This window comes from Cervus canadensis, chromosome 31 (assembly GCF_019320065.1).
Source record: "Cervus canadensis isolate Bull #8, Minnesota chromosome 31, ASM1932006v1, whole genome shotgun sequence".
Taxonomy (NCBI): Eukaryota; Metazoa; Chordata; class Mammalia; order Artiodactyla; family Cervidae; genus Cervus; species Cervus canadensis.
In genome coordinates, this window is record NC_057416.1 from 1844430 (window position 1) to 1863215 (window position 18786).

At 40.3% G+C, this 18786-nt stretch overlaps 1 long non-coding RNA gene across 1 annotated transcript in view; it reads right to left on the reverse strand.

Annotated features, from left to right (window-relative positions):
• Nucleotides 1-2990: 2990 nt before the first annotated feature.
• Nucleotides 2991-18786, reverse strand: part of LOC122432567 — an 86732-nt gene continuing 70936 nt past the window's right edge. The window contains exon 3 of the long non-coding RNA XR_006266878.1: nucleotides 2991-3153. This is a non-coding gene — a long non-coding RNA (uncharacterized LOC122432567). The remainder of the gene's footprint in view (nucleotides 3154-18786) is intronic.

Here is an 18786-nt window from a genome sequence, read left to right on the forward strand (position 1 = left end):
TCAGACAGGAAGAATCTGCCTGCAATTCTGGAGACCCAGGTCCAACCCCTGGGTTGGAAAGATCTCCCGGAGACGGAAATGGCTACCCACTCCAGTATTCTTGCCCAGAAAACTCTATGGACAGAGGAGTCTGGCAGGCTATAGTCCTTGGGGTCTCAAAGAGTTGGACATGACTGAGCAACTAATACTTGTACTTTCACTACTTTCAAGGAAATGCAACTGAAATAAAAGAGGCTGTACCTCAGGTCTAGTGTTGGCCTCTGTGGGGACAGGCTGGGTGCTCAGCTGTAACATTTCTGCTGGGCTATTAGAGGCATTAATTATACAGATTATGAAAGACACTGGCCTACTGGCCTGCTCTGTAATTTCGAAGGGCACCACCATCAGTTAATGACTGACACAAATTTGTCTGGGTCACACTGTCCTTTTAATTGGGCTATCTAGTGGGGACTATGCTTCAGTGGGGAAGTGTGTTCCACAGCTCAGCACAGGCTGTGGCTGCGTGACCCCATCATGCCCATTCAGCTGAGCCATTCATCTCAATACCAGAATTCCTAACGTCTCCACTGGCTCCAGGGAATGGCCAGGTAACTTCCAGACATGTCGATACTACCCCCAGTGGCTCTGTACGCTCAGACAGCCCAGGGAATGTGATTATAGGATGGGGCAAGTAACACAGCAAATCTCTCCTATCATTCTCTCTTCAAGCCTTTCAATTCCTTTTTCTACAGTATATCAAGGGAGATTTTATTTTGGTTTAATTTGATCTAGTGTAGGTCACATCAAGTACAATTTTCAATCAAATTATTTTAGAACCACTCTCAGTTGTTCAAGCTACCTCCTCAAATTCAGAATCTCCTGGAAGTGTATGAATATAGATATATTTACATTAATCTAAGATGACTGGTTTCCCTTCCTTTCTCATCTTAATTCATCATTCTGACACAGATTTTCTATGTTTTCATTAATGCTAATTGCAAAGTGAGTTTTGGATGTCAGTTACCTTTTCTAGTACCTAACTGTATTCATTTCCTTGGAATCTGCCAGAATATGGGTCTAGTGACAAGTCTAGAAAAAGAGATGTTAGAGATGCTGCAAACAGGTCAAACAGGAGGGCTTCCCTGGTGGCTCAGTCAAAAAAGAGACTGCCTACATTGCGAGAGACCTGGGTTCGATCCCTGCATCAGGAAGATCCCCTAAAGAAGGAAATGGCTTCCCACTCCAGTATCCTTGCCTGGACAATCCCATGGACAGAGAAGCCTGGCACGCTTCCTTGGAAACAGGTCCTTGGAAAACAGTTACCCTCAGGGCACGTGCTTAAGCTGAGACTATCATAGGACTGCAGGGCCAGGAAAAGTCCATCCGTGTCACAATGTGAAGAGAGGCTCCACAGCAGTCCAGGTGCTGAAAAGCATGCAGTGTATAAAATGGAGTTTACACATTTCTTACTGTTCCAACTTCTAGGATCCCAGTTTTTAACAATCAATGTCATAAGTTAGCTTAAGAGACCAAAGTTATAAATACACTTTGCCTTGTAATTCATCTGTGAGGCCTGGTTCAGAATTTTAATTCAGAAATTTTTATTACATAGTTATAAAATATAAGATGTTAATCTAACATAGACATGTCTGGTTCCTTATCCATGGCTAGAGTTGAATAAAAAGCTCTTTTTATTCTCTTTTTGCAATTTTCCCCAGAACAAATAGTATTCAGTAGAATCCATAGTGCTTACCCATTACATTTCTTGTATTATTGCTAATATTAGCAATAAAAGCAACTACTACAACAGTCACTTAGTCTCTCAAAGGCAATTTTTTCAATGCATAAAACCAAGTAACCATTTAACCATCTGACATTATACTCTGGTTTCTCTTCAGATCATATAAATCTTTCAACTTTTAAATATCTGACATCAGAGTGCATGCCGTATATTATCAGTGTCCCATTTCATTTTCCACTGACAATGAGGTCACTATTCTCACCAAACACAATCAGATGAGACATCCAACTCCAAATTCCCATCCCAAGCAGGCAGAATAAATGTCCCCAAAGATATTCACACCTTAATTCCCAGGCAGTGGAACTTTGCCGATGTGGTTAAGATTAAGGACCCTGAGTTGGGGAGATTATCTTGGATAATCTTGGTTCAGTATTTTCACATGAGTTCTTAAAAAGTAGAAGAGAAGGCTGAAGAGTAGTCAGAGCAATGAGATGGAAGAAAAGAGGGCAGAGTCCATGGTAAGGAAGGAGTTGAATCCCTGCTGTACTCTGAAGATGGAAGTCAAGAATTAGCCTCAAGAACCATGACAGGACCCTCAGTTGACAGCCAGCAAGGAAAGGAGAATCTCAGTCCTACAACTGCAAGGAGCTAAAACCTGCCAACATCTCCTTGAGGAAAGATGTGATCCTGCCAAGGGGCCTCAGCTATGGAACGCAGCCCTTGTCTCAGCCTGGTGAGAATGTGCTGCGCTGAGGACTGTCAGAACTACGAGGTGGGTTCTTTAAGCCTCTACTTGTGAGAGTTCATCACAGTAGCAACAGACGGATACACCATGTCTGGGGCTTCCTTATCACAAACAGCATCAGTCAATATCCAAAGAGAATAACAGAAGTACACCTTTGAGTCTTACTTTAGGGGATCAGGGGATTTGCAACCCTCAGAGGAGCTGGGAACAGGAAGGCCGAGGGATCTATCTATCCTGATGTCTGACTGAGCCTCCCGAGGGCTTGTGGGGAGCCACTATCATGTACAAGAATTCAGTAAAGCTCCAACAACCATCTCAACTTCAACACTTTTCCTGGAAGTGCATCTCCCATCTGCCAGAGCATCCAGCCGTCATCCCCCAGGGAGGTAATGACCTCCCTTCCGTCTGTGTTCGAGGTGCACACAAGCGCTTCCTGAAGACTTACCCAGAACCACAGAGATGAACGGGACCTGGAGCTGGAGCTCTGGGCCTGGTCCCCACAGGGCACGGATGGCTCCTCTCGTCCCTGACAGAGCAGACAGCTGTGGGGCCCGCCAGGGCTCAGCAGGCAGCAGGCATGAGTCCTCTTGCTTCAGGAACACGGTAGGCTGGAAGCAGGGCTCTGACTTTCAGAAGCTCGGCAAACTGCTTCAAGGTCTTGTAACACTCAGGCAATCGACTTTCTGATCTGTAAAGTGAGAATAACAGCATAAGAGAATAAGCATAAATTATCCCTGGAGGTTTTGAGATTAAAATAGGAATTAGTATCAAGAACCCTGAAAATGTTTTTGAAAATGCAGGGTTTAATTATTACATTCCCCACCCCCAAAACATAAAATCCAATCAATGAAGTGAATCTAGAAGCTGCTGTCCAACACTGAAACCTAAGTATAGACCAAAGCTAAACTCTTGTGGTAATTATGGTTTTTAACTGGAGGGAAAGGCCACAGAAAGGCCTTCTTCTAAACATAAGAAAGAAAAATACAAAACATAGATCATAAAACTTGTAAGTCACATGAAGAAATATATATTCTCAAACAACTATGCAAAGAAAACAGAAACTATATCACCAGGTATGTAGGGGGAAGACAACTAAATTCACTACTACATATTTACTCAAGATAAATAAAAATGTATCTACCAAAATAAATGACTTCATAAGAATTTTCACAGTGACATTATTTAAAATATTAAAAACTTGGGAACAACTTAAGTGTCTACTAACTGGAGAAAGAACAACGTTTTGTCTTGACTCAGGAGGAAACTTCATGTTGACAAAATTGTCAACAAATTGTAACTTGGTACTTCATATCATTTTATTGTTTGAAAATTATGCTTCAGTGAAATAGAATCATAAAATTCAACTTATAGGATGGCAGAACACAGAACAATCTTATCTGCTATAGAAATGATTATGAAAGAAAGAGAGTGGACCTAACTCAGAGTTAATTAATACAAAATATAACAGAAACTACTCTATACTCTACATGAAAGAAAATTTTACATAACTGATATACATATGTATATTATATATTAATATATATAAAATACAGAGCATAACCAAATATATTTGAAGAGTTACACAGAAAGCTAATTGTAGTTTTTGAAGAGCAAAAGAACAAAAAAGAAAAAAATATCAGCTAGCATAAAGAATGATCAACTAAACTATGGTATTTCACATGCTGAATACAAATGTTTAAAAAAGGATTGTTCTTTATGATATGCAAGGTTCACCAAGACAGATTGTCTCATGAATAAAGAAAGTCACCAGGAGTTATACATGATGCCTCCTCTTATATTGAAACATATATACATAATAATGAAACACACAAAAAATAACTTAAATGAAAAATAAGGTTATGCTAGAAATGTTATTTTAATCTAAGGTATTGAGACTGGAGTCCAGGAAGAAAGTTCAGGAAGAAAAAGCTTTTGCCATCAAAGAATGCTGTCCAGCATGACACTTCAGCATGTACTTAACTGACTAGCAGGTTTTGCTAATCAGGGAGTGGGCAATAGCCTTTTAAATACCATCAACTAGACTGAAATTAGTTTATTAATTAAAAGTCAGGCAACTCTGGGTGAAAAACGCTGTTCGGCAAAGACTTTATTATTACAAACATACAACTCTTTACTTTCCTTGAAAAATTCTTTGAAAAATTTCTTTCCAAATTTCTTGATAAATTCTAGATAAAACAAAGTTACATTAGGTTGGTAAACCCGAAACAAAGTAGGTTTAATCATGGCAGACATTTTACTGAATCTATCCAGCTATTTACCATAACTACTTTATCAAACACTTGCAAGGCAACATTTTTCCCCCCACTAGATTTTGGATTTTGTTAAAATTTGGAATTCAACTCTATATTTTCCTCCTCACGATAGTGGAAAAACGGCTGATAACAACCTTGGGTCACACCATTTCCTGAATTTTTTTTTGGGTGGGGGCAGGTTCCATAGGTACACTTATAAAATGAAGTTAAACATAAATTTCCAAGTACAGAATTATTCAACAAGGCTTTCTCCCCAGCCCTGGGGAGTAGTAGCAGCTTTATCCTGTGGCAAAAATCTCCAGTTCTTCTTCAAGGACCTCATGCAGTCAGTTTCCATCTCTTTATGCAGTCATACTCATGTGGTTTGTTACTTTATAACAAGAAAGTGAAAACAGTTGTTTCACTTCTTTGCTTTTGCTTGCTTGGGTGAGAAGGCAAGGAATGACAGCAAAGAGGTTGGTCTTTGCCAGGATTATGTTGGTCTTTGGGATTCAGGATTCAGTCTGTTTCCTAGTGATGAGTTTGAAGTCTTAAAATTGGAGGAGTGAAGAGATGTACTAAAAACACTACTAGAGAGAATGTTAAGATGCTGCATCTTAAATTAGCTACTCTCTAGCGGAATCCTCAAAGTGCTTTCCGAAGTCTGAACAAGAACTCAGCATCAGCAGTGGCTGCACACAGAGGCCTCATCAGGGATAAGGATGTCAGTGATCTCATGACAGCAAAGGATAGCACACAGAGAACGATGTAAATGAGATCAAACTGCTGAAGTTTCAAGGAAATGATGACAGTTTTGCACCTTTGGGAACTTTCAAATATACCTGGGATCAGTTTGTAGAAGACCAGGAAGAACTAGTTGTGATATAATAATTCTATTTATCGCAGAAATAAATGTGACTTTTATAACCAGAATTTAGCTTCTCTTAATATTTCCCTATTATACTTCTTCACAAGGTTGTCAATGGCCAATTGGTAAATATATAACCAATCCTCAAGACTCATCCTAACAGACCACTTAGCAGTTTTTCTCCCTGTGAAGTCATACTAAACAGTGTCTTCATTTGCAGGTATGGTTTCTCCAGTAGTCAGGTACAGGGATGTGAGAATTAGACCATAAAGAAGGCTGAGCACCATGAAGAATAAACGCTTTTGAATTGTGTTGCTAGAGAAGACACTCGAGTCCCTTGGACAGCAAGGAGGCCAATCCAATTAATCCTAAAGGAAATCAACCCTGAATAGTCACGGGAAGGATTGAAGCTGAAGCTCCAATACTTTGGTAACCTGATGCGAAGAGCTGACTCATTGGAAAACATCCTGGTGCTGGGAAAGATTGACAGCAGGAGGAGAAGGGGCTACAGAGGATGAGATGGTTGGGTGGCATCACCGACTCAATGGACATGAGTCTGAGCAAACTCCGGGATATGAAGAAGGAACAGGGAAGCCTGGCATGCTGCAGTTCATGGGATCACAGTCAGACAAGACTGAGTGACTGAAACACAACAACAAAGACCTTTTTAATACTAGACCCTCCAGCTACTGAAAACAGTGAGTCTGCCGAGACAGAAGATGGCTTTATTATATCTCCCTATCAGATGTAATAAAATGTTATATACACATATATTTTATATATGTAATAATATTTTATTAATACTTTTAAAAAACCTTTTTTTGGCTGCACTATGTGGCTTGAGGGATCTCGTTCCCTAACCAAGGATGGAACCCAGGCCCATGGTAGTGAAAGTGCTGAGTCCTAACTATTAGACCACCAGAAAATTCCCTTAAAAAGTATTCTTAATTCTAGCACTGAATTAAGTCATCTCGTTGCAACATAAAGAACTGGTATCATGCTTCATTTCTGTTCTTTCTGGACCTTTATTCATAAAAAGTTAAGAATAACATGGGATATTTAATACTGCAAAATATTATGCATCCTCTATGTGCAACTAAGTGAGAATACATACTAATTCATGATTATGTCTGTGAGCACACACAGGAACACAGAATGCGGAGTGATGACAAATGCTCAGCAAGGTGATCAGGAACAGTCTTGTTAGGTAATTATGCATTGCATTTATGGTATCTGAAAGGAACAATCGACCTTAATTAAACTGCCTTCTCTTTTACTTGAGCATTGCTGATGCTAACATCACTCCCACACCCAGCGGCCATCTCGGACCATGTTCCAGGAGAATCCATACACCTGCATAGCACGTGGAAAATGTCATCTTTTATCTCACAGACACAGGGAAATGATGGGAGAAGCAGTTCTTTGGGGCCTGAAGCATGTTGGTCAGGAGACTGGCTGTTTCCTGGCTCCACAGTTCCAGTGCAGCGGGATAGAACAAAGAAACACATCGAATGGCAGGATGTCTGTGCGTTCTGTAGAGCATGTGGGTATTGGGGTAAGTGCCTCTACAACCTCAGGCCCAGGGCAAGTGGTTCTTCCTGACTGGGTTGAAAAGTACTTTCAAATAGAAAGAATCTATATTCTATAAGCTCTATAATTGCTCCCATTTTGGGGAAAAAAAAACTAAAAATCATCCTCAAATTTTACCAAAATCTTGCATAATTCTAAGACTTCCATGGTTCTTCCCTAGGGAATGTATGGTGGATCTACTTGCTTCCTTTCCTTAGTTTCTCTGTCAAGCATGTATTCCAGTATTCATCACATTGGCCACTCCCTTACTGGGACTCCTAACTACTCACTGTGTTCTTTCCCTGACTGACAAATTTTAACTCTCAAGGAATCAATGAAGATGTCACTTTCAAATAAGCCTGCACCTGGTCATTTAGACCTTCTTCACCAACCCTTCTGTGTAATGCATGGTGGGACTGAGTTTGTTGGGAGGGGTCTGGACAACTGAATACTGAATAGGGTCTCCTATGAGATTTCAGGAAGCCTCCTTGCTGATGACTCCATCAACCATCTATGTACAGGATTAATGAGGCCAGCATACTAACCTCCACCTCAGAATCTGCCTCCAGGATGCAAAATTGTGGCAGGACTGTTTATTACCTGCAGGTGCTAGAAGTTTCATGAATGGAGACTCATCATTCAAGAATGACTATGATGAAAAACATCAATTCTGTCCCTTCAAGAGTTCTAACATCTCAGGACCTGGGCCTCGGGGCTGAGTGCCTGAAACCCAGGACACAGAACCAAGAATTCACTGCCATTTCTTTACGACATTTACAGAACTTTGTAGTTTTGTTTTATAATAACTACTCATTTAGGGCTCCACTGTGGCTCTGATGGTAAAGAATCTGCCTGCAGTGTAAGAGATCCAAGTGTGACCCCTGGGTTGGGAAGGTCCCCTAGAGAAAGGAATGGTAACCCACTCCAGTATTCTTGCCTGGGAAATCCCATGGACAGAGGAGTTGGTGGGCTAGAGTCCATGGGATCGCAAAGAGTCAGACACAGCTGAGCTACTTATTAAAATACCAAATTCTTTGGAATTCATTTGTTTCCTCTGTTTTTGTTGTCATTTATAATTATACATCATATATGTAAGAATTTATTATTTTTTTAGGGCTGTTAAAATAACAATTATTTCTTTTCTTTTTTTTAAAAATAACAATTATTTCTTAAAAGTTAATGTGTGCAAACCAAAAAAACACAAGAAGCATAAAATAAAGTCATCCATAATCACAAGCAATTTGCCATTTGATTCGTCCTTCCAGGTCTCATTTATGTATCTAGGCATTCATTTTTATGTAATTAAGATCTCAATTATGTATCATGCTTTTTCACATATCATGAATACTACCACTTCAAAGTCCCAAAGCTATGAATATTTTGATACACTATACCAACTCAATCTGGTAGGAAGAAAAGTAATCCTGTTTCTTGGCAACAAAAATTTCAGAAGAAACAAAAATGGCAACAGGCCTCCAGATAAAGATATTGGCAGAGTTATGATTAAAGTACTACATTTTGTTAATTTGCTTCTATGACATTATCACCATGACATTGGCATCCAATGATTTTGCTTTGACCTTTCATATTTAAAAAATTGTCAATATATTCTGTTTCTGCTTAGACTGGAGTCTATTCAAATATTTTATCTGCCTGTGATCTTTAGAAACATATTCAAATCTATTTTACAAGGAGAGGTACTTTTAATTACCAGTAAGTTCTGAAATAAAGAACCAGTATTTGCTCCAATTGCATATCTTTATGAATTTTATGAGTACATTCGGTTTAAGTCACTGATTTATCATTAAAATGTAAACAATACATAATATCTATTTTTGTATATACATTCACACACAGTTTTTCAGCTAAGGGCTTGTTTTCATTTCAATTTTTTAAAAAAAATTATTCCACCCAGAAGTCAAATTGTAAGTTTTATTAACCACATATTCACTGGTATAAAAATTACATAATTTTTTTTTTCATAATTTTCTTTTTTAAAAAAACTAGACTCATGTTCAGTATGTTGTCTTAATAAAATGGAGATGGGGGGGAGGAGCCAAGATGGCGGAGGAGTAGGACGGGGAGACCACTTTCTCTCCTACAAATTCATCGAAAGAATAAATGAATGCAGAGCAAACCTCACAGAACAACTTCTGATCACTAGCTGAGGTCATCAGGCGCCCAGAAAAGCAGCCCATTGTCTTCGAAAGGAGGTAGGACAAAATATAAAAGATAAAAAGTGAGACAAAAGAGCTGAGGACGGAGATTCGTTCCGGGAAGGGAGTCTTGGGCGGCCTTGCTTGGGCTAGGGTCCAGGCCTGAGGGCCCTGAGGACAATCGGAGGGAGCTTCTGTGAGTTGCCAACTTGAACTGTGGGAGACCAAAAGAGAGAGAGTAAATTAACCGGCCGGAACACACTGCCGGCCTTTCGCAGAACAAAGAGACCCAGAAAGTCCAGAGAAGAGCTCGCAGGCTGCGGACAGGCCCAGCCCCGCCGGAGGCAGGAGGCAGGGGGGAGGGGAAGGTCGCGGCGAGACACAGGGCGCAGGCACCCGACCGGCGCGGGCGGGGACTGGGGCTGGGGACGCGGAGGGCAGAAGGCGCACGCACCCAACGGGCGCCAGAGGAGACTGGGACCGTGGAAGGGAGTGGGCGCGCCACACCTGGGGAGAGTGCGCCCACCAAGCCCCTCGCTGCCTGGACCGCTCTGACGGGGAAGGCACAGAGAGCAGGCGCAGCTTTTCATTCCGCGCTTTTGTGGAACACCCGAGGGCTGGAACCCCGCGCAGCGCGGGGCGCGCTCCATATAGAGCAGCCGGGAGCCTGAGCAGCGCAGACGGAGAAAGCAGCGTCAGCCCCTCCCGGCAGCGCCATCCCGTCCCCGCGGCGCAAGCCCGCCCCCACAGCGCCAGCCCCTCTCCACAGCGCGACGGAACTAGCTACCTGAGTAAGAGTCCACCTCCGCCCGCCTGTGTCAGGGCGGAAATGAGGCTCTGAAGAGACGGGCAAACAGAAGCCAAACAAACAAAGGGAACCGCTTCAGAAGGGACTGGTGCAACAGATTAAAATCCCTCTAGAAAACACCGACTACACCGACTACACCGGAAGGGGCCTGTAGATATCGAGAAGTGTAAGCTGGAACGAGGAGCTATCTGGAACTGAGCCGAACCCACACTGACCGCAACAGCTCTAGAGAAACTCCTAGATATAATTTTACTTTTTTCTTTTTTTATTTTTTCTCTTTTATTTTCCTTTAAAATCCCTTATTACTCCCCCATTACTCCTTAACTTTCATTTCCATAGATTTTTACGATTTTTTTAATTAGGGGGAAAAATTTTTTTTTTCTTTTTTTTCCTTTTTCTTTCCTTTTTCTCTTCTATTTTCTATTTTTCTTTTCCTCTTATTTCTTTTAAAGTCCTCTAGTACTCCTCTACTACTCTTCATTTTCATTTTCAACACACTATAACCTTACAAAAAAAAAAAAAAGAAGAGAAGCCCTATTTTAAACGCGAAGATATTCTCTCCCAATCTTGGACTCTCTGTTTTCTACCTCAGAACATCACCTTCTATTTCACTCCTTTCCCCTTCTCTTCCCAATCCAAATTCTGTGAATCCTTGTAGGTGACTGGGCTACGGAGAACACTCCTGGGAACAGGACAGCTGCGTAGATCTGTCTCTCTCCTCTTGAAGTCCCCTTTTTCTCCTCCTGCTCATCTCTATCTCCCTCCTCCCTCTCCTCTTCTTCAATGTAACTCTGTGAACCTCTCGGGTAGGCCTAACGGGGGAGAATCTTTTCGCCATTAACCTAGAAGTTCCCCTAAATTCCAAGTTTGGCTTTTTATAGTGGAGAAGTCCTGAGACTAATACAGAAGAATAAACTGAAATCCCAGAAGCAGGAGACTTAGCCCAAAACCTGAGAAACAACCAGAAAACTCCTGACTACAATGGAACTTTAAGAATAAGTGACCGTCCAAAAGGCCTCCATACCTACACTGAAACCAACCACCACCCAAGAGCCAATAAGTTATAGAGCAAGACATACCATGCAAATTCTCCAGCAACGCAGGAACATAGCCCTGAACGTCAACATACAGGCTGCCCAAGGTCACACCTAACACATAGACCCATCTCAAAACTCATTACTGGGCACTCCATTGCTCTCCAAAGAGAAGAAATCAAGTTCCACACACCAGAACACTGACGCAAGCTCCCCTAACCAGGAAGCCTTGACAAGCCAATCGTCTAACCCCACCCACTGGGTAAATCTTCCACAATAAAAAGGAACCACAGACCTCCAGAATACAGAAAGCCCACTCCAGACACAGCAATCTAAACAAGATGAAAAGGCACAGAAATACCCAACAGGTAAAGGAACATGAAAAATGCCCACCAAGTCAAACAAAAGAGGAGGAGATAGGGAATCTACCTGGAAAAGAATTTAGAATAATGATAATAAAAATGATCCAAAATCTTGAAAACAAAATGGAGTTACAGATAAATAGCCTGGAAACAAAGATTGAAAAGATACAAGAATTGTTTAATAAAGACCTAGAAGAAATAAAAAAGTCAATTAAAAATGAATAATGCAATGAATGAGATCAAAAACACTTTGGAGGGAACCAAGAGTAGAATAACGGAGGCAGAAGATAGGATAAGTGAGGTAGAAGATAAAATGGTGGAAATAAATGAAGCAGAGAGGAAAAAAGAAAAAAGGATCAAAAGAAATGAGGACAACCTCAGGGACCTCTGGGACAATGTTGAAACGCCCCAACATTCGAATCATAGGAGTTTCAGAGAAGAAGACAAAAAGAAGAGGCAGGAGAAATATCGAGGAATAATAGCTGAAAAATTTCCCGTAAAATGGGGAAGGAAAATGCCACCAAGTCCAAGACACCCAGAGAGTCCAAACAGGGATAACCAAGGTGAAAACCCAAGACACATATTAATCAAATTAACAAGATCAACACAAAGACAAATATTAAAAGCAGCAAGGGAGAACAAGAAATAACACAAAAGGGAATTCCCATAAGGAAACAGTGATCTATCAATAGAAACCCTCCAGGCCAGAAGGGAATGGCAGGACATACTGAAAGTAATGAATGAGAATAACCTACAAGATTTACTGGTATCAGCAAGGATCTCTTCAGATATGAAGGAGAATTCAAAAGCTTTACAGACAAGCAAAAGCTGAGAGAATTCAGCACCACCAAACCAGCCCTTCAACAAATGCTAAAGGATCTTCTCTAGACAGGAAATACAGAAAGGTTGTATAAACGTGAACCCAAAACAACAAAGTAAATGGCAACAGGACCACACCTATCAATAATTACCTTAAATGTAAATGGGTTGAATGCCCCAACCAAAAGACAAAGATTGGCTGAATGGATACAAAAACAAGACCCCTATATATGCTGTCTACAAGAGACCCACCTCAAAACAAGAGACACATACAGACTAAAAGTGAAAGGCTGGAAAAAAATATTTCATGCAAACGGAGACCCAAAGAAAGCAGGAGTCGCAATAGCTCATATCAAGATAAAAAGACTTTCAATAAAGGATGTGAAAAAGAGACAAAGAAGGACACTACATAATGAGCAAAAGGATCAATCAAAGAGAGAGATATAAACTTATAAATATATAGGCAACCCACATAGGAGCACCGCAATATGTACGGCAAACACTAACGAGTATGAAGAAGGAAATTAATAGTCAAACCCAATAATAGTGGGAGACTTTAATACCCCACTCACAACTATGGATAGATCAACGAAACAGAAAATTAACAAGGAAACACAAACCTTAAATGACACAATGGACCAGCTAGACCTAATTGATATCTATAGGACATTTCACCCCAAAACAATCAACTTCACCTTTTTCTCAAGTGCACACGGAACCTTCTCCAGAATAGATCACATCCTGGGCCATAAATCTAGTCTTGGAAAATTCAAAAAATTGAAATCATTCCAGTCATCTTTTCTGACCACAGTGCAGTAAGATTAGATCTCAATTACAGGAAAAAAATTGTTAAAAATTCAAACATATGGAGGCTAAATAACACGCTTCTGAATAACCAACAAATCATAGAAGAATCAAAAAAGAATTCAAAATATTATTAGAAATGAATGAAAATGAAAACTAACAACCCAAAACCTATGGGACACTGTAAAGCAGTGCTAAGGGGAAGGTTCATAGCATTATCAGGCTTACATCAAGAAACAAGAAAACCAAATAATAACCTAACTCTACACCTAAAGCAATTAGAGAAGGAAGAAATGAAGACCAGAGTTAGCAGAGGAAAGAATGCTTAAAACGCAGGGGGCAGAAATAATGCAAAAGAAACTAAAGAGACCATAGCAAAAATCAACAAAGCTAAAAGCTGGTTTTTTGAAAAAATAAACAAAATTGACAAACCATTAGCAAGACTCATTAAGAAACAAAGAGAGAAAAACCAAATTAACAAAATTAGAAATGAAAATGGAGAGATCACAACAGACAACACTGAAATACAAAGGATCATAAGAGACTACTACCAGCAGCTCTATGCCAATAAAATGGACAACTTGGATGAAATGGACAAATTCTTAGAAAAGGATAACTTTCCAAAACTGAACCAGGAAGAAATAGAAGATCTTAACAGACCCATCACAAGCAAGGAAATTGAAACTGTCATCAAAAATCTTCCAGCAAACAAAAGCCCAGGACCAGATGGCTTCACAGCTGAATTCTACCAAAAATTTAGAGAAGAGCTAACACCTATCTTACTCAAACTCTTCCAGAAAATTGCAGAAGAAGGTAAACTTCCAAACTCATTCTATGAGGCCACCATCACCCTAATTCCAAAACCAGACAAAGATGCCACAAAAAAAGAAAACTACAGGCCAATATCACTGATGAACATAGATGCAAAAATCCTTAACAAAATTCTAGCAAACAGAATCCAACAACATATTAAAAAAATCATACACCACGACCAAGTGGGCTTTTATCCAGGAATGCAAGGATTCTTTCAATATCCGCAAATCAATCAATGTAATACACCACATTAACAAATTGAAAGATAAAAACCATATGATTATCTCAATAGATGCAGAGAAAGCCTTTGACAAAATTCAACAACTCATTTTATGATTAAATTCTCCAAGAAAGCAGGATAGAAGGAACATACCTAACATAATAAAAGCTATATATGACAAACCACAGCAAGCATCACCCTCAATGGTGAAAAATTGAAAGCATTTCCCCTGAAATCAGGAACAAGACAAGGGTGCCCACTCTCACCACTACTATTCAACATAGTGTTGGAAGTTTTGGCCACAGCAATCAGAGCAGAAAAAGAAGTAAAAGGAATCCAGATAGGAAAAGAAGAAGTGAAACTCTCACTGTTTGCAGATGACATGATCCTCTACATAGAAAACCCTGAAGACTCTACCAGAAAATTACTAGAGCTAATCAATGAATATAGTAAAGTTGCAGGATATAAAATTAACACACAAAAATCCCTTGCATTCCTATACACTAACAATGAGAAAACAGAAAGAGAAATTAAGGAAACAATACCATTCACCATTGCAACAAAAAGAATAAAATACTTAGGAGTATATCTACCTAAAGAAACAAAAGACCTATACATAGAAAACTATAAAACACTGATGAAAGAAATCAAAGAGGACACAAACAGATGGAGAAACATACCGTGTTCATGGATTGGAAGAATCAATATTGTCAAAATGGCTATTCTACCCAAAGCAATCTATAGATTCAATGCAATCCCTATCAAGCTACCAACGGTATTTTTCACAGAACTAGAACAAATAATTTCACAATTTGTATGGAAATACAAAAAACCTCGAATAGCCAAAGTAATCTTGAGAAAGAAGAATGGAACTGGAGGAATCAACCTGCCTGACTTCAGACTCTACTACAAAGCCACAGTCATCAAGACAGTATGGTACTGGCACAAAGACAGAAATATAGATCAATGGAACAGAATAGAAAGCCCAGAGATAAATCCACGAACCTATGGACACCTTATCTTTGACAAAGGAGGCAAGGATATACAATGGAAAAAAGACAACCTCTTTAACAAGTGGTGCTGGGAAAACTGGTCAACCACTTGTAAAAGAATGAAACTAGAACACTTTCTAACACCATACACAAAAATAAACTCAAAATGGATTAAAGATCTAAATGTAAGACCAGAAACTATAAAACTCCTAGAGGAGAACATAGGCAAAACACTCTCCGACATAAATCACAGCAAGATCCTCTATGACCCACCTCCCAGAATATTGGAAATAAAAGCAAAACTAAACAAATGGGACCTAATGAAACTTAAAAGCTTTTGCACAACAAAGGAAACTATAAGTAAGGTGAAAAGACAGCCCTCAGATTGGGAGAAAATAATAGCAAATGAAGCAACAGACAAAGGATTAATCTCAAAAATATACAAGCAACTCCTGCAGCTCAATTCCAGAAAAATAAATGACCCAATCAAAAAATGGGCCAAAGAACTAAACAGACATTTCTCCAAAGAAGACATACAGATGGCTAACAAACACATCAAAAGATGCTCCACATCACTCATTATTAGAGAAATGCAAATCAAAACCACAATGAGGTACCATTACACACCAGTCAGGATGGCTGCTATCCAAAAGTCTACAAGCAATAAATGCTGGAGAGGGTGTGGAGAAAAGGGAACCCTCTTACACTGTTGGTGGGAATGCAAACTAGTACAGCCACTATGGAGAACAGTGTGGAGATTTCTTAAAAACTGGAAATAGAACTGCCATATGACCCAGCAATCCCACTTTTGGGCATACACACTGAGGAAACCAGATCTGAAAGAGACACGTGCACCCCAATGTTCATCGCAGCACTGTTTATAATAGCCAGGACATGGAAGCAACCTAGATGCCCATCAGCAGATGAATGGATAAGGAAGCTGTGGTACATATACACCATGGAATATTACTCAGCCGTTAAAAAGAATTCATTTGAACCAGTTCCTAATGAGATGGATGAAACTGGAGCCCCTTATACAGAGTGAAGTAAGCCAGAAAGATAAAGAACATACAGCATACTAACACATATATATGGAATTTAGAAAGATGGTAACGATAACCCTATATGCAAAACAGAAAAAGAGACACAGAAATACAGAACAGACTTTTGAACTCTGTGGGAGAAGGTGAGGGTGGGATGTTTCAAAAGAACAGCATGTATACTATCTATGGTGAAACAGATCACCAGCCCAGGTGGGATGCATGAGACAAGTGCTCGGGCCTGGTGCACTGGGAAGACCCAGAGGAATCGGGTGGAGAGGGAGGTGGGAGGGGGGATCGGGATGGGGAATACGTGTAAATCTATGGCTGATTCATATCAATGTATGACAAAACCCACTGAAATATGAAGTAATTAGCCTCCAAGTAATAAAAAAGAAAAAAAAAATTTTAGTCAATAAAATGGAGATGGGTCTCACACACCAATGTGATACATATGGAAATGGACTTTCTGGCTTTACTCTTGAAAGATGTATTCCTTGGGTTTTTGGTCTTGGAGTATATTTGTGGCAGAAAAAAAAATATTATACAGGAATACAAGACTGACTCACCAAGGTATCTTTTAAAAGTATTTGTCTACATTTGTGTTCCACCCAGTGGTAAATCAGAATCTCCAGGAACAGCATCGGGCATTTGTATCTGAATCGTTTCTGAGGTGATTCAACTGAGAATGCTGGTCAAGACCCACAGACTTAGGAAGTTGAATGCTTCTTCTTTTTTTTTCCATTTATTGTTATTAGTTGGAGGCTAATTACTTTACAATATTGTAGTGGTTTTTGCCATACATTGACATGAATCAGCCACGGATTTACACATGTTCCCCATCCTGAACCCTCCTCCCACCTCCCTCCCCATCCCATCCCTCTGGGTCATCCCACTGCACCAGCCTTGTCTCATGCATCCAACCTGGACTGGCAATCTGTTTCACACTTGATAATGCACATGCTTATGTACATTACATGATACATATCATGTACATATCATGTACATGATAATGTACACACATGATAATGTTTCGATGCTGTTCTCTCAGATCATCCCACCCTCACCTTCAAGAAGTTGAATGCTTCTAACAGACTCATCTCACATGCTAGTAAAGTAATGCTCAAAATTCTCCAAGCTAGGCTTCAGCAATACATGAACCATGAACTTGCAGTTGTTCAACCTGGTTTTAGAAAAGGCAGAGGAACCAGAGATCAAATTGCTAACAGCCGCTGGATCATTGAAAAAGCAAGAGAGTTCCAGGAAAAAATCTATTTCTGCCTTATTGACTATGCCAAAGCCTTTGGCTGTGTGGATCACAATAAACTGTGGAAAATTCTGAAAGATATGGGAATATCTCTTGAGAAACCTGTATGCAGGTCAGGAAGCAACAGTTAGAACTGGACGTGGAGCAACAGACTGGTTCCAAATAGGAAAAGGAGTACGTCAAGGCTGTATATTGTCACCCTGCTCATTTAACTTATATGCAGAGTACATCATGAGAAACACTGGGCTGGAAGAAGCACAAGCTGGAATCAAGATTGCTGGGAGAAATATCAATAACTTCAGATATGCAGATGACACCATCCTTATGGCAGAAAATGAAGAGGAACTAAAAAGTCTCTTGATGAAAGTGAAACAGGAGAGTGGAAAAAGTTGGCTTAAAGCTCAACATTCAGAAAACTAAGATCATGGCATCTGGTCCCATCACTTCATGGGAAGTAGATGGGGAGACAGTGGAAATAGTTTCAGACTTTATTTTTCTGGGCTCCAAAATCACTGTAGATGGTGACTGCAGGCATGAAATTAACAAACACTTACTCCTTGGAAGGAAAGTTATGACCAACCTAGACAGCATATTAAAAAGCAGAGACATTACTTTGCCAACAAAGGTCCATCTAGTAAAGGCTATGGTTTTTCCAGTGGTCATGTATGGATGTGAGAGTTGGATGGTGAAGAAAGCTGAGTGCCAAAGAACTGATGCTTTTGAACTGTGGTGTTGGAAAAGACCCTTGAGAGTCCCTTGGACTGCAAGGAGATCCAACCAGTCCATCCTAAAGGAGATCAGTCCTGGGTGTTCATTGGAAGGACTGATGCTGAAGCTGAAACTCCAATACTTTGGCCACCTGATGGGAAGAGCTGACTCCTTGGAAAAGACTCTGATGCTGGGAGGGATTGGGGGCAGGAGGAGAAGGGGATGACAGAGGATGAGATGGCTGGATGGCATCACCGACTCGATGGACATGAGTTTGAGTAAACCCCGGGAGTTGGTGAGGGACAGGGAGGCCTGGTGTGCTACGATTCATGGGGTCACAAAGACAGAGCGACTGAACTGAACTGACTGAACAGACAAAAGGAATGGATAGAAGGGGTGAAACTAAGGCCATTAGTTCCAAACTAAAGAAAATCATTTGCATTGATGAGAAGATTTAAAAAGGAAGCTAAAATAAACAGACAATAGGATTCCTCAAAACTCATCATCAGGCTCACAAGGAGAGAGAGCCCCCAGACCATTTCTGTGTATGGGTGGCATCACCATGGAAGCCCTGAGTCCTCATCTCCTACCACCACTGGCCACCCCGCT